The sequence below is a fragment of the Camelus bactrianus genome, chromosome 5, assembly GCF_048773025.1.
Source record: "Camelus bactrianus isolate YW-2024 breed Bactrian camel chromosome 5, ASM4877302v1, whole genome shotgun sequence".
In the NCBI taxonomy this organism is placed as follows: domain Eukaryota; kingdom Metazoa; phylum Chordata; class Mammalia; order Artiodactyla; family Camelidae; genus Camelus; species Camelus bactrianus.
Genome location: NC_133543.1, coordinates 20249897 through 20273744, shown reverse-complemented (window position 1 = coordinate 20273744; position 23848 = coordinate 20249897). Strand labels below are relative to the sequence as shown.

At 36.4% G+C, this 23848-nt stretch overlaps 1 non-coding gene across 1 annotated transcript; it reads right to left on the bottom strand.

Moving 5' to 3' along the window:
• Positions 1–1604: 1604 nt before the first annotated feature.
• LOC123613749 (U1 spliceosomal RNA) lies at positions 1605–1764 on the bottom strand. The gene has a single exon (XR_006721184.1). It is a non-coding gene; the product is annotated as a U1 spliceosomal RNA (small nuclear RNA).
• Positions 1765–23848: the final 22084 nt, after the last annotated feature.

Here is a 23848-nt window from a genome sequence, read left to right as displayed (position 1 = left end):
ATACCTTTCCACGCTTGTTTTTTCTCAAAGTTCCAGGCATCCAAAGTACACCCGCTGCTCCCTGTTAGCACTCTGAGTCAGCTAGGATAAAAATAAGTCCCTTGGGCAGCCCCGGAAAAAACAGAATCCCAGGTGCCTGCTCTACTCTTTTCCTTTCCCGCCCAACGAGAAGCCACGAGTTGGGATCTTTCTCCCAATCACACTAAGCCACACCCGTCCTCTGTGGACTGCAGGTCCTCTGGTACCACCCCAAGCTGCTGCCACTCTCGTGGCCCCCAGGCATCCAACTCTGCTGGTTTCATCAGTGCTCCAAGCGAGGCAGACAAAAGTCAGTCCCTCAGGCAGCTCTTCAGAAAGCTAGGGCATTGCACAGGAGTCCATTCTCCTCCTCCTCTCCTCGGGGAGAGGCCATGAGCCCGGCTTCTCCCAGGCGGGTCGATCTTTGTCAGGGCGGGAGTGGCGTGATTGAGGCTCCAGTGAGATGACTCTTCCGACAGGTTTCAAAGTGTCTGTTCTGGGTTTTGCCCACACATGGGGTCCCGCAGCTTCTTAGATGATTTCTACAATTCTTGTGGAGATATTTTGGTTCCTATACTGTTGTAAGTTGGTGTCTCTATGAGGGAATGACTCCTGAGACTTCCTATTCCAGCACATTTCTGACCCGAATATACTTCTTTAGCAACATTTATACTGGCAGACAAATGATTTAATGTTTCCGTGTTTAATTTAGGAAAAATAAATATCTCTATGTATGAAAAGAACAAAAAATAATTCATCCTCAATTTGGGCATTCCCATTCTGTAAACTTGGCTCTGCCAAGACGCCAAAGGTGTATTTTAATCTAGCAAAGCAGAGGTAATTATCAGTGTTTATAGAGTTTATTCTTCCTAAGGACTCTTGCACATCTGTTTCTATGTTTAGAAATGTCAATGTAAAACTAACCAAAAATACGAGTTTTATTTTTGCCCCTGAGAAATGATGATAGTATTTTGTGAGATTCCTTGGAGTGCTAAAATCACCTTATTTAGGTTTTGTGAGCATGGCTATTCTGCATTTTTAGTTTCATATTTTCATCGTTTTAATTAAAATATACACTAAAATAATCATGAAAAATTAGACACCCATTGCTGCAATGGGAGGAACAGGGATTTGGGAGTCACATTGGCCTGGTTTGGAATTCTTCATTATGTTTTTCTTTTACCTGTGGAACTTAGTGAGTTACTTTGACTCTTTTAACCTTAGTTTCTACGCATGCAAAACAAGAATAAAGACGTTTACGTTCGATTATTATGAGAATTAAAATCAGATCAAGTGCCTTTGTAAGCTAGCAAGTAGAATTCTCTACATTCAGTAAATTTTAAGCTTTATAATAGCAAAAAAAAAATTTCTTTGAATTACCAGTTCAAAACTAATTCTTTTCATGGGCTGTTTTTTGAAGGCTATAAGATGTGGCATAAAATCATGGTAAGGATTTACCACAGTACAAAAAATGGAATGGAGACTTGTTAGAAAAATAAATCCAAAACATTCTGTGCATGTTGTTTAAAAGGTAATCTCAGTTTTCCGACAAGAATAAATTTTTTTTTATTTTAATTTTTTTTTTCCAGAGGAAAATGCAAACACTGTCCCTCAGTCTCACAAATTATGCAGTGGAGTTTCCGACATTTGGGGAAATCGCAGGGGTCAGCACATCCAGAGTGCGATGTATGAGCCTCACCCTGGGAAAGCCACCTTTGTGATCATGGTATCTCCCCATGTATACAACATTTTTTAAAATTTATGAAGATGCTATTAAGAGCATAGTACTATCTGAAGTGATCAAGTATTGAAAAGAACTTCTATTACTAAGCATCATGATACCTTACTTATTTAAAGAATTATATTTTTATATTGGATTTCCCCAGAATCTTCATGGCTAGCAGAAGTATTTTCTAGTATCCGTAAAACCTCTATATTTTAAATTGTCTCTAGAATAATGAAAGCACAGTGTAATCATTAGTCTAATAACTATATTGATAGTTACTGCCAGGAAATTTCAGTATCAACATTTATACTTATATTTCAGATTTTGTTGACGCATAAAGGTTTTACTTCATCACAGACTAATAAAAACACACAGAGGCAAACTTACTGTAAAACGACCCACTTAAGCTAATTGAAGGACAAATAATATCTGGGAACAGCATCAATGAAGAAACCATAGATCAAACAGAAGAAAATTGTGGGAGCATTGAACCATTACCTGGCGACCAGCAAATGTACTAAAATGCCAAACACCCTACAATCTGACTATCATCAGTCAGGACTCTGTTGGTGTCCATGTGCACATTCATAAAATATTACTGAGCTCTAATTTGTCAGCAGTTTCATTTCAGCAAAATGATAGCATGTGTTATATTAAATCATTCTCAGCAATTTAAACAAGGGTTTATAGTCATATTTGCAGATTTTTCTAGTTGCATAACAGCTATAGAGACTATAACATGGATTTTGCACTTATATACCCAGTCATATTAAGATTAAAAACAATTTAAGGTAATAATTTTTTTCTCCCTTAAAATATTCTGAACATATACAAGTCTGAGAAGAAACACAGATGGAATGCATGATGGTAACTCGGGTATAGTCAGTTTCTGATGTATCCATAGGCTTCTCACTGAAGGAGGATTAATAAAATGGCCACATTTAGACTAACAGATTGCTCATTCTTGTGCCCTTAAAATGGTCAACTGACCTGGCTGATCAGTTGCTATTCACAGGTCCGTTGTTAAAATTAAAGCTATTAATTTTACTGTTTCTGCTTTATTCCAGTAATTGAAAAGAATAATCATACTGGGTTTCTCAGTTATTCCCCAGGGAGAAAGTCACAGAACTGTAACCGTACAAAATGGGCTAAATACCAAGGAGACCACACCTTGGATGCCTATGAGATAAAGAGATTGAAAAAGTGACAACCCCTAGACTCTATTAGAATTGGTCACCTGGAGGCGTCATGACGCCATTCTAAGTCTTCTGATGAGAAAATGATTCTGCTGATGGTTATTGATGCTTCGCTGTTTGAGCTATGACTATATAACCGCCCTACCCCATCCCCAAGGTGGGTTCACAGTTTGGAAGGCACCAGCCTGCTGTGAGTCCCCTTTGCCCGGCAAAGTAATAAAGCTGTCTCTTTTCTTCTAAGCTCAAAGACCTTGTCTCTGGGTTTCAGTTTGGCTTGTCAGGGCTGGGGGCCAATATTTTGGCAACATCACTTCCAAAGACACAGACTACACTTCAACTCTTTCTAGGTAAGATGTGAGTAAGGGCTGATTGAGAGGGCAAGGTTAATAACGTATATATACCTCTTGAAGGGGGTTAGCAATTTTGGAAGGCAGACGTTATTATTGCTTGACTCATGGAAATAGAAGTTGAGAGAAAGTCACAATAGTGGACATTTCACAGACAAAAAACAGGTGGGGAATTTAAACCATGGTGAATCTAAACCACTGTTTGTCTGATTCCAAAGTATCTCTAATAAAAAATACTCAACACTGAAAATAAATAGTAAAACATTATCTCATGATAACTGAAGTTTCTTAGTAGAGGTTTTCACTTGGTCAACATAAGAATTTGCTTTTTGAGGGGCAAAACAGTTTAACAGGCACTCGCATTACAATATGACATTATTATCAAAAGAAGGATTTGAAAATTCCACAAGGAATGATGTGGAAGATACCAGTTCATCCCATCAGTACTATCAAAGCATTTTTACTAGTGAATTTTAACTTGTAAATTGAAATTACTGACTCTTACGGAGAGAGAATAATGGACTAGAAGGCGTGATAGTCCTTCTGATAGCTGTATGATTATATTATGTTCTTGAGGTAACAATCTAGAGAAATGCACAGTTTCAATATTCGGAATGCATTCTGCTTTCTACCGGAGTAAAATTTCGTATGTTTGGAGCTGGCTGGTAACTTAGCAAAGCAGATTTACTTCATTATCTGGCTCCCAACTCTCTTCCCAAGGGCTGTCTCCTGACAAGTCCCCTGGGTACCATATGGACCGGCCATACCCTTCCTGTTATTACTCTCTGAAGACAGCAGGCACTTTTATGTTTCTACTTTACTGTATGTGCTGCTCCCTTTGCTAAGAATCTATTCTCTACTCCCTTTATTCGTGGTTTTTTTTGTTGTTTTTTTGTTTTTTGTTTTTTTGTTTTTGTTTTTTTTGTGGGGGAGTAGATAATTAGGTTTATTTATTTATTTACTTTTAGAGCAGGACCTCGTGTGTGCTACACATGTGCTCTACCCTCCCCACTCGCTTTGTCCTTGATGAATCCCTCCTCTTCCTCTGCTTGATTTAAGCTCTTCTGAAAGGTGATCAGACTAATCCCACACTTTGTGCACTCACTAGAACAGCTTACAACTTTTGCCTCAAGCTTCAAATCGCATCAGATGTTATCCTCTATTAGCAATTACTCCCATGTAATTCTTAAAACCATAACTTCTATTCTAAGCACTTATCTACGGCAAAAAAAAAAAAAAAAAAAAAAATGTCTTCTCACTTTTATGTCTCTAGCACCCAGCTGGATCATTCCATGAGAGGTCCTAAATAAGCCAGTATGAGTGGATTGATGTGGTTTACGTGAAATAACTAGAATCAAGCCATCAGTCCAGAAGGCAAATGACAACTTTCTTGTTTTCAAGAGAAGAAACAAAGTTTGATTCTAAAATATCAAATCATAGATGGGGCACTTGCCAAAGGACTGGAATTTCATCTTAACAATAACACAAGCAGAAGCTGCTGTGGAAAACAAGGAGTTTTCACTTGCATTTTGTCTGTGTGGTGCTGAATCATTGATATGGATGTTTATATTTGATTCATTTGCTTTTAAAAATATTATTATAAAATTGACATAATGGGTATGTAGAAAACATGCAAAATACAGATAATCATGGGGAGTATATATATCACATAACTTATAATCACATTGCATGGAATGTCTAATGTTAACTTTGGGGCACATTTCTTTCCACGTTCACAGACGCATTAGGATGTCATTTTAAAAATTATATTATTTAAGCATTTGTTACAACTCAAACTAGTCCAGGCTAAGCCTTGAGAGATTCAGTGGTGAGCAACATTAGAATCTTTGCCTTCGTTAAACTAAATTAATCAAGATATTAAGAAAATGATTTTAAAAATGTATAATTACAAATAACATAATGTGTTATAAAGGAAAATATATAGCATCAGGACAGTATATGCTGGCTTCATGACCTGGAATGCAGTTAAGGAAAATTTTTACTGAGGCAACAACACATAACTTGAGATCTGAATATTGAAATTTGATGAATTTAGTAATTTGTAAAGATGCTGATGATGCAATGTCAAATAAAACAAATGTCTGATCATATCACTTTTCCTGGATAAATAAAATCCTTCCATACATGTTGATTTTATCACAATGGAAATGGGAAACCGCCGAAAGTTTTTTCACCTAGAGGAATTCAACAGATATGGTCTGGGTTGTTTGATTTTTGTTAAAAATTAGCCACAAAACCTTATTTGCAAAGCAGCTTACATTTCAGATCTACAAATAGTGGCAAAAAAGACATGCCTCAAAGGCCAAAATTATAATACTGGGAAGCAGGAGGAAGATTTATATTCTCATTCAGTTTTGAATCCCCCAGATAATCGTCACTCCTTTGTAAGAATGTTTATTTTACAGCCAACCAAACACAGGTGTGCACTATTTTTATAAAAATCTCTTCAAACATAAATCCAAGCATAAACATAATTGGTAAATCTGTTTATGGAAGACTACCTCAGACTTTCTTTAGGTGAAGAGTTCATGCCATGCATGCCATATGAGGTTTACAGAGCTGTATTTACACTCCATTTCTTTCTCAGAAACACATTTTCTGGAAAAACCTATACTTTTTACCTTGGATCCAGCAAGTTTGAAAGTCAGCCTAGCCTTCTCTAGTGGAGAAGAAATAACTTGATGGAATAACTAGAAAGGAAGAGAAAATGTAAAAATTTCTTCAATTTCTGTCCTACATTCTAATGGTCTAGCAATGTAATATAGTGTTCTTTTTGGGTATGGAAAAAAGAAAAAAGAATGATTTAAAGAACAGGGAGTGATTTTGTGAGATATGAAATAGGTATATTTCTTTCTTTTATTAATGGATGCTTTTTATCTTATTTCTTTTTTCTTTCTTTCTTTCTTTCTTACTTTTTTTTTTTTGGTGGGGGGAGAGGTAATTAGGTTTATTTATTTTTCAATGGAGGTACTGGGGACTGAACCCAAGGCTTCGTGCATTCTAAGCACACACTCTACCACTGAGCTATAAGCCCCCCCCCCTATATATAGTTCTTTATCCTTGTCTTAAGCACATTTCTGCAGTGATTTTTATTTGTCTCCAACCCAATGCAGAAGATGATTGCTTGGCAGTACCCATCGTTACCTACATGAAGAGAATGACACAGACAAGTTTAGGACCTGTGGGTTTCACACTATAAACAGCTATGGAGTCTGAAATTCTCATTCTACATTTCTGTGTGTGAAGCCCAACATTTTTAGAGCAGACAGATGTAGTTTTGCATCCTATTTCTGCTACTTATTCACTGTGTGATTTCAGACAATGACTCAACCTCTCTGATCTGCAAAATGAGAATAATAACATATACCTGACAAGACAATTGTTGGGAGAATAATAAGGGACTGCAGAGAAAACAGAGAGGCTTGAAAGGATTGTGCCTTAGGAGATAGGTTATAAATCAAAGGATAAGATACAGGTTTACCCGAACTTTTATATATATATTTCATCTTGCTCTTGTTTGTTTCTTCAGTGCCTGGCAAACAGTAGGCAGGTGGTCCATATGTGTTGGTTGAGTTAATGAATAAATAAGTAGTTAAGTTAGACTTGAATAATAAGGTAGAAGTAACAGGAGTGGAATTGGTAAAACTTAAAATACTTTTTTGTGCATACATGCAAATACATGTTAAGTATTTGCAAAGAAATACTTAACAAATATTGGTCATTTGTTGGCAATAGGATGTACATATATAATATATAATTTACATATTTTTCTTTTACATATAATATATAATTTATATATCTTTCTTGTTTATTGAAGTACAGTTGATAAAATTTATATATTTATACAGCTAAACACATACATGCATCCATATATATAAGAACAATGGTGGATGGTTTTAATAATGGCACTCTGAGATGACAGACTTACTTTGAAGAATTATTGTGTCAAGAGGCATCTAGGCATTAATATCACAGATGCCTCCAGAGATGGACAATAGTATCTGAAAAGCAGGTATCTCACAAAAATCCTGAAACGCTGTAGGGAAATAAGTGTTGATGGCCTGATGGGAAAGTATAGATGAAAATACAGGATATTTGTGTTTCTGCTTTTCAGCTGAGAAAATGTACGCCTCATCTAATGGATTGTTCCTTTTCATTTTTTCACCTTCCTTCCATCCATTCAGATTCTTACTTTTACCTAGTTTCATCTGAATCCACCACCACAGTTAACAGTAGTTTCCTTCATCCATCGGATGACTGACTAAACATCTCTTTGGACTCAAATGAGCCAACCTCAGTGTAGAAACCTACCTTGATAGTTTTTTAATAATTATCTGAAGCATCTGCCAATCCATGATCATCAATGCAATTTAGAGGTAAGCTCAGGCAGAACTGTTCTCAAGTAGGATTCATTTCCTCTTCACGCACACACTTAAACATATAATAACATTTACTTCTGAGATTTGAAATGAAGGATTTTCTTCTATATTTCTGACAATAAACAGCACTAAGACTTTTTGAAGTCTTAGTTGATTTACAATATTGTCTTAGTTTCAGGTGTATGGCAAAGTGATTTAGTAATAAACATACATATATACGTATATATATTTCTCAGATTTTTTTTTCCATTATAGGTTATTACAAGATCAAATATGTACAGTAAATCCTTGTGGTTTATCTATTTTATATATACTAAGACATTTTAAGTAATCTGTATTTAATAGTATGAACTGTAGGACCATGTTTTAGCATGTACTCTTGAATGGGTAGGAATGCAATAAATCAAGTCAGAAATGGTGGTGAGTACAGTTTTGAGGGCAAGAAAGGTATTTACAGATGAAATATCATGAATGCGAGCTTGTAAGAACATTTTTATGCGTAATGAGAATTCACATCTTTTCCTCCTCACTTACTACTGTGAAATATGCTCATTTTAAAGTTTATAACTAAAAGACAGCAGATGGTAAAAGCAAAGACAAAAGGAATAGGTCACACAAAGTTACAGTAAAAAGATGCATTTCTGCATCATTTCACAAGACGCACCTCAGAATAAAACCCATGCAACAGTTAAATGCTTTTCTACTGATTCAAAAATACTTTACCCTGTTTGTGTCAATCTGAATTATCTCTGTTTTCTATCATTTATTACTAGTTTTGCAAGAATATTAATTAGGATGTCACTTGTATTAATAATTACAGTATAACAAAATTTTTACTATTATAATGTATTATATATTTTATATTTATCTGAATTATTTCTACCCTTAATTATACTTAGAAAACTATTAATATTAATATGATCAACTAAAACACATTATGACTATCTTAATACAAAAGCTTGATCGTATAAACAAAAAGAGAAGACATTTTTGTGCACACCTCTTGAAAGTGATTCAGAAAACAATTCTTATGTTGATTTTTACCAAGCGAAATAAAACTAAGATATATTTTCTGATAACAGCAATAGCTTGTTTTCAAAATAATTTTAAAATACCAAATAATCTTGTCCTATCTCTCTTTAGTATATTTATATCTATTGCAATGGATAATTATCTAGGACAGGAAAAAGAAAAAAAAAGAATTTCAGAATAGAATCAAAAAGGAGAGAATGTCTTTCCTCACAATTTAATTACCAACAAAGTTAAAACTTTCTTCAATGGTAATAAATCTTTGCGTTATGACAGAGTGGTAGTTAGTTCTCTCTCTCTCTCTCTTTTTTTTTTTTTAGTTATGTATTGCTCCTTAAAACCTACAATAACAAATATGACTAGTGAAGTGACTGTAATTTTGTGGACAGTCAAGGATTCTATGACTGAAGTTATCTTTTTTTCTTTTATTTATTTATTTAATTTTTTAAGTGACTATTTTAACATAAGAACATACTGAGCACCCAAACAACTTATATTTGCTCATATGGGTGTTAGTAAGGAACTACATAATCAGGAACTTTCTGAAGATTTCACCTCACCATAAACTTTATCAAAAAGAGAACTCTTGTAAATGCAAACTAAAACAGTGGCGAAAACAAACTCCAGTGAAATTTGGTTGCAAAATGTTTCTATGTAATAGAGAGAAGTTAGACTCATGCCCTTCAGAGTAATTCTTTTATCTTGTCCCTATACATAATTCATATTGGGTTCAAAGTCTCCTGAACTTTGAATAAATATATAGACTTGAGGAAAATTAAAATAGAAGAGGAGGCACCCCACCTGGGTAAAAATATAATACCTGGTTATGGATTGGAAATTTGAAAGATAATTTCTTTGTCATCAGGAAAAAAAATAGAAAGCCTTGGAAATTTGAAAAAATTCCATTTTTTTAAAAATGAAATTCAATCAGAGTCATTGACTTATAGAAACAAAATAGAATGAGAAGTGATCCTTTTTTCAATATTGGTGACAAGAAAGGACAGTATATTTGACAACTACAGTTTAAAGTTGGTGAAGTGAGGTGTCTTTAAAAACATCTCTTCCACTGCCTTATTTGACATTCACATGCTGTTTCATTTGGGAATGTTGCAATAAAATAAATACAACTCTCCCCTGGAAATTATGGAATCTCCCAGCCTTGCTATAAAAGTGAATTATTTAACTTCTTTGAGTTCCAATAATTTTTAGTTGAAACTTGGAATTAAAATAACTTGAAATATCCTGTAAAATGAAGACTAAGACAAATTCACCAAAAAAAAAAAAAAAAAAAAAAAAAAAAACCCTTATGTCAGGAAAGTTTGGAATAAGGCAATAAAGAATTTTATAGGAATACACATGTTAAAATGAGAATTGGGCAGATTTTGAAAACTGGAAAAATACGAGTCAAAGAGGCTATTTTCTCAGCATCTGACCTGTCTTTTGCAGGAGGCATAGAATCTGCAGCCATTTCGTTTTGAGTGTAAAGCATCTTCAATAAGAGTTCAAGAACTCTTTTATAATCCAGTTGACTAAGTTCTTTCTTGATGATTATCAAATGTTAACATGGTTACCAGCACAGTTTCAAAAACAGATTGTCTGGATTCAAATCTAAGCTCTGTTATTCAAGAGCTATATGACCATGGGAAAGCAATGTAACCTTTCTGTTATTTCTCATCTGTAAACGAATTGCTATAAAGACAAAAGCAGCTATTATTTGCAAAGTGCTTGGACAATGTCTGACCCGTAGTAAGCCTGCCATCAGTGTTTGAAAAAAAAAAAAATTTGGCTTCTAATTTAGAAGTTCCAATTCATAACTTTTTCCTGAGAGACAGACCACTTTTTTAGGGAAAACAATGCTAGATCCTGAACCTTCAAGTCTGAGGATCAAACTCAGGACTATGATACATTCTCCAAAGTCATTGATGTCAACACAGGAAAGTACTTGATGTGGAGCTAATTAAGCAGTTATGATCACATCTGACTTGCCTTCTGGAAATGAAATTCAATGATAGAAATGGGCTATGATTGAAAGAGCTGGGATGAAAAAGCTGAGACTCAACAATAGTTCTCTGATTCCATAGCCTAAGTTATGTCAATCTAGTCTTTTAATATTTATTATGGATTATGAACTTCAAGCATCTACAGTAAAAGCCGTTGTAGTGTAATGAGCCCCAATACACCCATCATCCAGCTTCAAAACCTAACAATTTATGTTCAACTTTGCTTTTTTTTTTTTTTAACTCTCATCTACTTCCCCTTGTCCTGTAACATTTTGAAGCAAATTCCTACATTTAATTTTATCCATAAGTATGAAGACTTTTTAAAAAAATCCCAACTAAACTAATACACTAAATAACTGACAATAAAGTATTCATAAAGCTAATTATCCAATCTGTTCAAATTTCCAAGTTTCTTATAAATGTTGCAATACAAAATTTTAATTTTCTCTCTTTAAAATTACTAATATGAGTTTAAAAATTTCCTTTCATTTAGAAGTTGTCTACATTTTCTCTTTTTCCTCTGTCCCATAGAGTTTCCCATAGTCTGGATTTTGGTAAACTCTCACAGCACAATTGTACTGTGGAGTTTGACATGTTACTCTCTCCTCTGACTTCCTAAAACTTGGTTATCAGATTCACATTTAGCAGGGTTTTTTTTTTTTCCCCAGAACTTCTTTATAGATAGTTGATTTAAAAAAAAATTTTGTTCCATCAGGAAGGAGTAACGTCTGGTTGAATCTCTCTCTTTTTTATTAAGCAGTTACTAACGACATTGTTCAGATCAATTCAAAAAGAGTTGCAAAATGTTCATATTTTAATTATATTATGTTTTTTCTTCACTTTTTTATTAAAATGCTTTTTTAATGATAAACGTCTGTTCCTCTACCGTTTGGCTTTCCAGGGTTCAGTTTGCATAGAAAAGATAAGATAAATGTTTGTTTCCTCTTTATTTACAAGTTTTCGAATAAGGAGTTGATTCCCCAGGCTCTTCCAAAAAAGACCAATTAATTTCATCACTTTTGCTTCAATATGAGTTAATAAAATTAAACCTTTTTTGTTTTTTAAACACACTTTAAAAAAATAATTATATTTTAAATATTTCTAACATTTTATAACAAACCTGTTTACCTAAAGAAAAGCTGAAAAATTATATAGTGTATAGCCTACAACTAATTTTACAATTAACTTTTTACCATATTACCTTATCATCTATAATTTTTTCATTTATTGTATATTATATATCCATCTAGTCATGTCCCTGTTTGTCAATCAATCAAGCCCAAGTTTTTAACTACCCTACTCTGCTTCCTTTCATTTATCATTAAAAACATTCTATAAAATACACAAGGTTCTTACTATTGTCCTCATATATAGGGCATTTGAGTTGATTCCTAAATAGTTAGGTAAGGACGAATGGATGAGTAGATGCATAGATGGATGTATCAATGGGTGGGTGTATGTTACATGAAGGAATAAAGGCATAGAATGAAACTGAGATGGAAGGAATTAAAACAAAGCTTTTCTATCTTTCCTTATCCATTTTCCTTAATCCTATGGATTTCTTAACTTTCCAATTTACTGCAATTCTAAAATGGGGGGAGGGGCTGAGTATTTTCTTATAATTTAAAATGCTATACATAGCAAACTGTGGTAATAAAATATTATCATGGTCATGATCATCTATGTTACGACTGAGCAATTAATTCATTTAATCCTCACAAATATCCTCTAAACTGTAAAGAAGAAAATCAAGGCACAAAGACATTAAGCAATTTGAATATCTCATATAAAACATGTATCTATTTCTCTTCTGATAACCTACTTTTAGTCCCTTTGTGAAAACCTCAGTAATCCTGGATGCTCAGACATTACAGTCCTTAGGTAATTATGCCCATATCCTTTTAACTGGCCCAAGCAATTGACATTTTCTTTTTATTACTTGTGAAGGCACACTCATTTATTTTCCTTGGAAATTACTCTTTAGTAGTATTAGTGAGTTAAGATGTCCAAATGATGATTCCTTCAAATTGGATCATCATCTAAAAACACTGCTGACTTCAGCATGTTCTGCAGTTTACAGCACAGATCTTCATACAACATGTTGGCAGTAGCTCCTTGCATGACTTACTTAACCCTCAACTTTGCCTGTGGCCCAAAACTCATCGTTGGGTAGCTTTCTTCCAAGAAAGAAAGAAAGAAAGAAAGAAAGAAAGAAAGAAAGAAAGAAAGAAAGAAAGAAAGAAAGAAAGAAAGAAAGAAAGAAAGGAAGGAAGGAAGGAAGGAAGGAAGGAAGGAAGGAAGGAAGGAAGGAAGGAAGGAAGGAAGGAAGGAAGGAAGAAAGAAAAGAAAAGAAGTAAAGAGTATTTGGGGAATAAGAAATTATGATGTGCAGAGTGAATAAGTTGTTCTCTTTTCACTTAAATCAAAGAACAGATTTGTCATGCTTCCCTGAGGAAATTAATCTTAAATTTTGTACCTTTCAGTTGCCAGAATATTAATGGAGCTGAATTATAATAAAGGACCCAATTCCTTGAACACAGTAGTTCTTATTCTTACTCTTTTCGTTCTCTGACTTCAGATATGTAAGGGTAAGATGAAAAAACGTGCCTTAGAGTTTGTGTGAATTAGCATGTAGTGAGAAAATCCTAGCCTGTGAGTTAAATAGAAAGTAAAGTCTCCCTGTGTGAGTTTCTTTAAGATTTTACTCTTTTTAGACCAATTTGGGCAATTTTTTGATGGTTTCCATATCTGAATCAATACAAAATATAGAGGAGGGTTTCTGTTATTAATAAAAGAAACAGCCTGGAACTCTAAATATATCTAACATATTTCCAAAGAAGAAAACAAAAGGCATAAACTGAGTTTGAACTGTGGTGGGGTGAAATTGCACACATTCATGTTATTTTTCCAACTCAGTGTATAATACAAAGGGTAAGTGGTGAAGTCATATTCAATGCTTCCTCTCTGACTTCTTGGGCAAGACGGGCGTGAAATCACCTCCTTACCTCTTTATGGTTTTCTTTCTTCAGCTTCTGCCACTTTTAGTCTTTTGAACACTCCTTCCGTATCTATTTTTCTTGTGCCATTATAACTTAGTTAATAATCCCCTCTCCCCAGAATGTCCTTATTACTCATACTAGTAGCATTTGCTTATCAAGCATGATTCAGCTAAAAGCTTATCTCCTCTTGTCAGTGGGTCCTAAAAATTCCCACTTCTTTAGCACTTACTCGATTTTCTGCTTTGCAGATTCTTCTCTGTACTGTCACTGCACTTGGCGATGGGTATCGTCAAACTTCTGAATTGTTGCTACTCTACTGGGTGTAAAATGATGTACCAATACGGTCTGGTTGTATGTTTTGCATTTTTTTCCTCTTTTGAAGAATGTATATATTTTCTACTATAATAATCAGTATGATAGCACTAATGGCTTAGTCATTGGACCCTTATTTTCTTGATTTTTTTTTTCCCCCAACATTGACTGTATATGCCCTGAGGACCAAAACTCATTCATTCTTATCTCTTTATCATTAATATCTGACACAGAACTATTCCTCTTTAAGGCATTCTATCAACTGTTAAGAGATAATCACTAGCTATCATATCATAGCCTTATGTATTTAGATTGATTAAATGTTAATGAAATCTAAGTATTTAAAATATTTTGAAACATTTATTTCCCATATTTATATGCAATTTATTTTAGTCTATAAACATTACTTTTTTTTTTTTTTTAATATATATGTTGGCATGTTGTGCTCTGCTGAAATATTTGTAAGGGTTGGCAAGTTCCCCTATCACAGGTATTCATTCACACTACCAGCCGGCTAAGTATGATGCTTTTCATTTCTTAATTTTTTTGAGGAGGGGAGATGTCATTTGTGGGGGTTTTGTTTGCTTATATTCTTATTTTCCTTTCAGTGGAACTGTCCATATAAACTAACATCATTGTGTTCTAACTCACTGAAATTATAGAGAACGTATTTCAGTTCTTGCCAGGTAATTCATATTGATGCAGGAAAAACAGATGTGGGGCATGAGGAGGGCCATGTCCCAGGCTTCTGTTGGGTCCCTGGGACACGCCCTGCCAAGTGTGAGTCCTTGGCTTCGTGCAGAAAAGAATTCAAGAGTGAGCCACAGTTGAGTAAATGCAGATATATTTAGAGATACACACACTGCACAGAGTGTAAACTGTTTCAAAAGGTAAGAGGAAAGGCCACAAGGTGTGGGGTGTGGGTGCTCAGATTAGAGTAAAAGTAGGTACACACTCCATAGACAGAGTGCGGGCTGTCTCTGAAGAGAAGGAAGAGAAAGATAACACTGTGTTGCCAGCTTTTATGGGCTCAGGAGCTTCATATGCTACTAAGTGGAAGAACCAGTCTAACTAGCCTGGGGAAGGGGCTGGGATTCCCAGGAAGTTGGCCATTTCCCACTCTTTGACCTTTTGTGGCTAGCCTTGGGACTGTCATGGCACCTGTGGGCATGTTATTCTCCAGGTTAATATATTACAATGGGCATATAATGAAGCTCAAGGTCTACTAGAAGTCAAAACTCCCATCATCTTGAGCCTCAAGGCCTACCGGGGGTTGAATATTTCACCATTCTGGTGTTAACTGCTGTGTTATTCCTTGAATGGCTGTGCACTCCCCCCTTCCTGTCTCAATATGATTAAGAAAAAAAAAAAAAAAACTCTCTCTAAAATTAGGTAATAGAGATAAACATTAAAAAAAATACAGCTCATTTTAGTTGAATACGAAAAGAAACTAGCCAATGTTCTATATTTAACCCCTGTCCCCAAAAGAGAAGATTTTTACAACCTGGTTATCTTAACTCCATAATGGATATGGCTATTTAAGTATATGATATAATGTAAATAAGGACTTCCCCACCTCCTCCCTTGCTCCTGAGATTGAGCGTTGAACTCTAATTATTGGGTGTTTCATGTATTCATGTGGGGAAAATGATAAGGTTTAAGTTGAAGCTCAAAGTCACTGGAACAAATAACTATTCAGAGGCCCTGCACCCTACTGAGTCGCAGCCCAAGCCAGATCTTCACTCCACCAACTCCACTGGTTTGAAATGGTGATAAATTTGAAATTTCCTAGTGCTTGTTCTCAAATAGGATCATGTTAGAAGAGGGGAGAGTTTCCTTCACTGATTTCTTACCCATAAGAAACACTTAGAGGAATTAATTCCAATTATCCTTACCTATTTTATTTTAATTAAGGAGACAAGATTTGTTAAAATAAGTATGTTACCCAAAAAAGTGAAGACCCCGGTTCTTATCCTACCTGAAAGACAGGTTTACAGTTGGGAGAGAGACGGTGCATTGTGTAGCGAAAGATTTTTAAAAGATTTATTTAAAAGGACAGGACAAGTACACTTCCAGAATAGGAGGTGGGCTGATCCAAGGGAGGAAAAAGTGGCTTTTTTGTCTCCCCTGTCTCTTATACCCTCGCTCAGAGGTGGTCTTTTGATTGATTGACGGCTCTTGTCCCTGGAATGCTTAGTCGTGTCTGGCCCCTTTGCAGATGTCCTAACCCATGGTGTACACAGAAAAACCCACTAAGGGGTGGGGGGCTAAACTGCAGTGTGAATTATATTACAAAGAACATTGGTCATGTCTGGTTAAGTCCTTTCTGCTTCTGTGCAGTCGTGTTTTTTTTTTGTTTTTGTTTTTGCTGGCGCTCATTTCAAAGATCTTCCAGATCATCCTCCCTCTCTTCCACTTATCTGCCTGGTCCCCCCACTTATCTAACTACCTAACAAGTATAAAAACATTTTACAGACCAGATCATGCCAGCCAGTGTTACTACACAAAAGTTCATGTGCCCGATGCACTGTGAGGACAAACAGAAACGTCAGTTTGGAGCACACAGAGGTTTACTGCAAGGCTAAGCAAGGAGATCGGCAGCTCGTGCTTGAAAAACTGGGACTCCCCAGTGATTTGGGAAAACGTTTTCTTAGGTAAAATTTGGGGTGAGGGCTGCAGGGTGTGTGACTTTTTTCTGATTGGTTGGTGGAGAGGTAACAGGGTGGTGCTCCAGGAATCTTGTATTCAGCCTAAAGTTTCCACCCTCCACCTGGTGGGGACCTTAGTTCCTGCAGAAGAACTCAAAGAAGTTGTTTTGTCTATTCCTTGTGGAGGAACCAGGACCTGCCCCAAGGCTGTATTATTGTTTCCTGACTGTTCCTCCTTTGTTTCTGCTTTCCCTCTCCTCCATGATTAGCAGCTGTTTGAATCTGCCCCTTGGAACTCAGGGAAGTTCAAGGAGGCTGAATGAAACCTATTTCCTACAAACCAGAAACTGGAGACAAAGGATTTGTACCAGGGAGGACCCCACTGAGGTACCTTTCACCAACACAAAGTTATCTTTTTTTCATTGTATTTTTTTTAACAAAAGCATGTACAGAGTGTGAACCTTGAAGATAGGTCTGCCCTTCTATTTTTCAAGAGGAGAAAAGGTACGCCAAAAGAGGAAGTTCTAAATGTTTCTAAATTGACCCCTTTTTCTTTTTTCTTTTTTTTTTAAGCACAGAAAATGTTAGAAATCCTGAACTAAAATTTGTAAAACGTACTATAAACGTTGGTCTATTGTTACTTTAAACAGGTTGCAGTCTACATATTTAAAAGAAAAGGCATTCCTCCATTTTTAAGTAATTGGTATTTACAAAATAAATTTTGAATATTTATTCAAATTTATCACATATTTGGTGAAAGGTAAAAAAAAAGGAAATAGGTGGGAATAATGGACAATGCATGGTTGGTGCTATGAGTGAGAATGAGAGAAAACATTAGAACAGTAGGATCTTCCAGAACAATACTGGTCAGGAATAGTTTTGTCCATGAATGTGTATTTTAGAAGTAGGATTTTTTTTTTCCAAATGTCCTTGGGGAATTGTTACTAAAACATATCCACTAGTGCTCGTGTTCAAAAACTGTGTAAGAGTATATGGCATTGTAGAGCTTGATACTTTTAGGAATTAAGAGCAATTTAGTGTGACTGAAGGGTCAAGAGTGAAGAACTCGCTGTGAGAATACATTGGGAAGAATCTGGCTCTATGAGACCTGTTGTCCTCATTCAAGAATGTAGTCAACATTTTCAGATCAGTGAGGAATCATCAACTGATTAGAATATGACTAAAATAATTTTTTGTAAGAACATCACTCTGGTTAAAATGTAAATAGATGCATGGGGGATTGAAGGAGGATCAATAAAATGTCCACCCTTGGGCTAACAGATTGCTTTTTCTTATGCTTGCCCTTAGAACAGTCAACTGACCTGACTGACCCGTTGCTACTCACAGCTCCAGGCCCACAGTTAAAACTAAAGCCATTGATCTTACTGTTTCTATTTTCTCCCAGTAATCAAAAGCTATGATCGTGCTTGGTCTCTGAGTCAATCTCCAGGGAGAAGGTCACAGAACCGTAACCTTACAAAGCAGGCTAAATACCAAGAAGGCCACGCCTTGAGTGCTTATGAGATAAAGAAATCTCACCCCTAGCCTTTATGGAATTGGTCACCTAGAGGCATCATGGCGCCACTCTAAGTCTTATGGAAATGATTCTGTTGATTGTTTATTGTTTGAGCTATGGCTATATAACCACCCCACCCCATCCCCAAGGTGGGCTCACAGTCTTGAAGGCACCAGCCTGCTGTCGGTCCCCTTTGCCTGGCAAAGCGATAAAGCTGCCTCTTTAAGACCCAGTCTGAGTTATTTGGCTCATCAGGGACAGGGACCGTTCTTTGGGCAACAAGATCAGAATTGATATTGGAGATGAATAAAGAAAGGACATAAGTTAAGAGATTGGCTTCAATTGCCCAGGCAGAAGATAACTCTGATTTGTACTAGACAGACTGTGGTAGGCTGAGTAATTCCCCACTTAAGATATCCATGTCTTAGTCTCCAAGAACCTGTAAATATGTTACCTGACATGCAAAAGGAAATTTGTAAATGTGATTAAGTTAATACTCTTTAAAAAAATGTTTATATATATATATATATTTTAATGAAGGTACTGGGGATTGAACCTAGGACCTCGTGCATGCTAAGCATGTGCTCTACAACTGAGCTATATTCTCCCCTATAAATTAATAATCTTGAAATGGGAAAATTATTGTGAGTTATTTTGGGGCCCAATGTAACCATATGAGTTTTTATAAGAGGAAGATAGGAAGCTCATAATCAGAGAGAGAGGAATGAGAAGATGCTATGCTGGTGGCTTTGAAGATGAAGAACCGGGTCATGAGCCAAGGAAAGCAGGTGTCCTCTAGAGTCTAGAAAACTGGCATAGGTACAGATGGCGATGAGGGGGAGAACAAGCATTAAGGGGAACAAATGAAATGAATAAAGATAACTTGGCTTAAATAGAATACAGTGGGTGAGACAAGGGGAATTATCAGAAATGACTCCAGGCTACTTTGGAAATTGTCCCTTTATTTGAGGACAGCAAGAGCAGAAGAGGACTGGATTTAGAGCAGGAAGATTATGGGTTGTTTTTTGGACATCCTATAAATGAGTTGCCATTAAGATATTCACAAGCAAATGTCAAGTATGGCATTGCAATTATGCTTCTGAATCTCAAAAAAGAGATTCAGGCAAGAGATGAGGGATAAAAATAATCACTGACTTCCACAACATTGAAGTTCTGAAGGCAAGCTGTTTAGAATGAGACACGGGGCAGAAGTCAGACTGGAGTGGAGAGAGGAGAGCTAAGAAACGAGGAAATGGAGTTAGCTGGTGTAAACACTTTCTACAAGTAACTTGGCTGTGAAGTGGATGAGAGAGAATTCCAGAAGGATCGGAAGTCAGGAGGTCAAGGGAAGTTTAGAAGGTTTTCAAAATTTTGTTTGTTTACTATCAGAAAGCTTACATACATTTGTATAGTAAGGATATTTTAAAAGAGAAAAACGTTAAAACATAAAGAAGAAAGAAGGCATACTCGGCTTTGCAAGGTTTTGGTTTTGTTAGGGAACAAAATTTGTGTGCCCAGTGAGGCCAAAACAACTGAAATGTTAGAGTTTGGAGCTGAGAAAGGTTTCCTGTAGGGCCAAGCAAGGAGGACAGGCACCTCATGGTAGAGAAACCTAACTCACTGATGGTTCTGGGGGAGAAGTATTTATAAGCAAGATTTAGGGTGAGGGCTGCAGGGTGTGTGACTTTTTCTGATTGGTTGGTGGTGAGGTAACAGGGCGGTGCTCCAGGAATCTTGTGTTCAGGCTAAAGTTGCCATCCTCCACCTTGATAGGGTCTTAATTCCTGCAGAAGAACTCAGAGATATTGTTATGTCTACTCCTTGCGGAGGAAGCAGGACCTGCCCCAAGGCTGTGCTATTGTTTCTTGACTGTTCCTCCCTTGTGTCTGCACTCCCTCCCTTCTCTGATTAGCAACTATTTGAATCTGCCCTTTGGAACTCAGGGAAGGTCAAGGAGGCTGAATGAAGCCTATTTCCTAGAAATAAGAAACAGGGAATAAGGAAAGAATTTGTACCAGGGAGGACCCTACCGGATCCTGCTGTTTCAATTTCTGAAAGGTGAGAGGAGATAGGAATGAAATGGAGACATGGGCACATTGTCCATCGATGAATAAAACGACCACTTTCTGTATTATAACTAAAAAGAGAAGCAGGAAGAGGATTATTGTAGATACAAATGGGTTAGAGCTTAAGAGGGTTTGTGATTAATAGAACATACGGTATAAATGGAATATATAGTATTTACATATATGTGTGTAAATACCATTAACCAATTATGTGTATGGAGAGAGAGAGAGAGAGTGCTGGGCTGCAGCCTACAGGCCTGTAAGCCCTGTGACTTGCCCAGCCTCAAGATGGAAAGAAGAGCCCAGAGTCAGTGAGAGAAACATCAATGGTTTAATGGACAGGGGACCCTTAAATGCCTGAAGCAAGGTTCTGCAGCGACACCCCACCATGTGCAGAAGACAGCAAGCAGGACATGGCAGCAGTCTTTGCTCCCAGGGGGAGAATTAGTGTCAAATTGGTTCTTTGGTTACCAGGGAAACCAACAGAGTGGCACACCCCTTTGATAAACTATCACAGTAGAGACAGTTCTGATCTAAAGATTAGACCAATCACTAGCTGGGGTCAGGAGCAGGCATATAGGCATTTATGGATTAAGCTCTATGATGAAGAGGGTAGGTGAGTCACGTGAGTAGAGTGTGGGTGAGGCAGGGATGGGCAGAGCAGGGGATGCTCAGAGAGCAGGAGAGCAGCCACTTTGGGTGGCCTGACCATACAGGGAGAGACTGAGAGAGGCGCCCTGAGGTTACTTATCCTCTAAGAGTGAGGCTGGGTGGATGGAGTGTCAGTGAAGGAATTAAAGTGAGCTTACATTTTGAGTAATAAAATTTTATATTGTGATTCTCCGTACCCTTAATGTCTTGCAAATGCTTGACAAATAAAGGACTCACAACAAATGTTGACAACTTCCGTCTTTATGTCTCTACAGATCTTCTTACCATAATCACTGCTCACAGACTATTATTGAATATAATTGTTGTCTGAATAAATAAACTCTCCTATGAAAAGTTCAGTTTAGAGATTCCTTATAAAAAGTTCCAGCAAAGTAGATTTTAAAAGTGCCTGTATGATCAATCACGTCTTGCTGTGTTTACGTAAATAACCAAGCCAAGTTTTACATCTAGACTTACTTTACAGACAAATTAGTCTTGCTGTCTTTGGTAAAAATGGGTATAATTGTAGGGAGAAAAATTATGTTTCAGCAGAAACCACTCTAATACACACGCGTAGATACCACATTCTAGCTCTATTAATTGTCTTTGAGTTTTTGTTATTTTTCTAAGAAGCAGACTGGATCCTGAATATTTCTAGTTTCTTCCAGCATCTAGCTAAAACTCTCCAAACCAACCTTTTAGTTTTCTTCCACCCTTTTTGTTACTTGACCAAAAGGGGTTTGCTTCTTGGTGAGTTTTTAATCAGAGTCAAAACCAAGAGTAACTGTCACACAAAGCAAAGTTTTTATTTGCAGCAAATAAGGAGACCACAGGGGACCATTTCCTAAAGACATGGCTCCCAGAGCCAGGAAAAGCCAGTTCTTTTATTAGGGCAGGGGCTGAATATTTAAGCAGGAAAGGTTTGTCATTTTATGTACAGGTGGGCATAATCTCACACAAGTTCAGTTTGGGAACGTTGTTTCTTCATATATCACATTATGTTAATGGGGCTTAAGCTCCATTTGGGGAGGAGATTTCAGAGTTAAAATGAAGCAAAGGTAACTTCTGGATGCTCTTTGGTTTGTCTGCGTAGCCTCCAGTCTTCTGTTCTGGCTCAGGGTGCTTCGAGGGGGCTCTTGATAATGAATTTTCTTGGAGCTGTCCACACTCTGAAAAGAAACAACTCTAAAAAAAAAAAAAAAAAAAAAAAAAATAGCCCTGGGTACGTTCTGCACTGGAGTTCCCTAGGAACACAATGGCCCCAGGAGATCTTATTCTTTGCGTGAGCTACTCAAAGCCAGAGACTGACGGGGGATATTTTGACTTGCAATCATTGAGAGCTAAACCTGTCCTTTTTCCAGAAGCCCTACAAACTAAAGCTACATGACTTGGACATAAACTTCAGAGAAATCACCACAATAGGTCATGTTTAGACAATCGTTATGCTTGTTGCTGAACAGGCCACTCAGAAAGTTCATGTGAACATCTGATGACATCATCAGAGACATTCAAACTATCCAGACTTTCTCAAACCTAGTATCTGGATATCTTCTCAATTGGCTACCCTCAGAACTCAAAAACTGATTTATAATTCGCTTCAGTTATTAACCATTTTGTTTGTTCATCTGTCTCCTTAGAAAGGTCTCGTATTAAATTCCTGCTTGCTTGCACCATAGGCCTAACTTTGGGAGCCCACTATACCCTGAAATGAGTTTAAATTAACTGAACTGTTGTCTAGACTAAGAGTCTGGTTCAATGGAACAATCTACCAGCTCAACTTCCAATATGTGAAGTTTCCAGGGAATTTTCAGAGGAGGAAACTGTTGAGGCCCAAGGCAAGCTGCCCCCAAATTTGCCTCAATGGCATATTGATTACTTTGAAATAAAGCTACTTAAGAAACAGCCAGTGAGAAAGGAACACTTACCCTCCTCTCTGTCTCCCTGAAAGTAGGAAATAAATCTCTCATGTGACAGATGCGCTCCCTGTTCCAGGAGGCAGAAAAACATCCTTAACACCAGAGATGGGGAATTCAGGGCCAGGAAGCCTGTATCAACACACTTTGTTCCTTCTTTACTAATTTACTACCCTAAGACCAAACTTTGCTCAAATTCCATACTAATTAAGCACCCAACCTAAATTTCTTTGTCTTGTCAATTCCTCTCAAATTTATCATTTGTCTAAAAAGCATAAAAGCTGCCTGCTTTAGCCACTTCTGAGGTGCTATTTTTATGAGACCTCTGTATGCACAAGTTAAATGTGTTTCTTTTTCTTGTGTCAATCTTGTTTCTCTGTCTTGTGTCAATTTTATGATTAGTCCAGACACAAGGACTCAAGATGGGTGGCGGGGAAAGTTTCCCCCTCCCTGACAGCTGCAACTGATTTGAAACTTTAAGGATAAAATAGGTAAAAACAAATGGAAATAAAGTAAAATAATTATACATGAGTAGCTCCTTTTTGGTATGGATTATCTTGATATTTTCAGAAAAAAAAAAGAGAAGAGAAAAACTGTTTGACAAACTACAGAGAGTATCCACGTTATTTAATGCCTTTATTACCCTCTTTAGCTAATTTTAACTGTATATTTTAAAATTTAAGTGACATTTAATGACACTATTTAGCATTTATCCATGACCGTCATCCCTTTTTATATTTGCTGAATTTATAGTCTTAGTCTTTGCTTAAGAAAGTAGAAGTTATCAAAAAATTGGCATACAATATTCTTTAAAAAAATATGCGGGCTAGGCCAACATGTTCCATATTTATAGTTCCAGCTAGACTTGATTATATTGCATTCAGTTTCTTGGAAGAGAGCAAGGTAATTGATTATGTTATTGTTTAAATAAAATATTAGTGAAAATAATATTTTAAAGACCAGTTTGAACCGCCCCTACAATGTTGTACATAAAAAGACAATCCAAGAGGAAATCAATATAATTGAG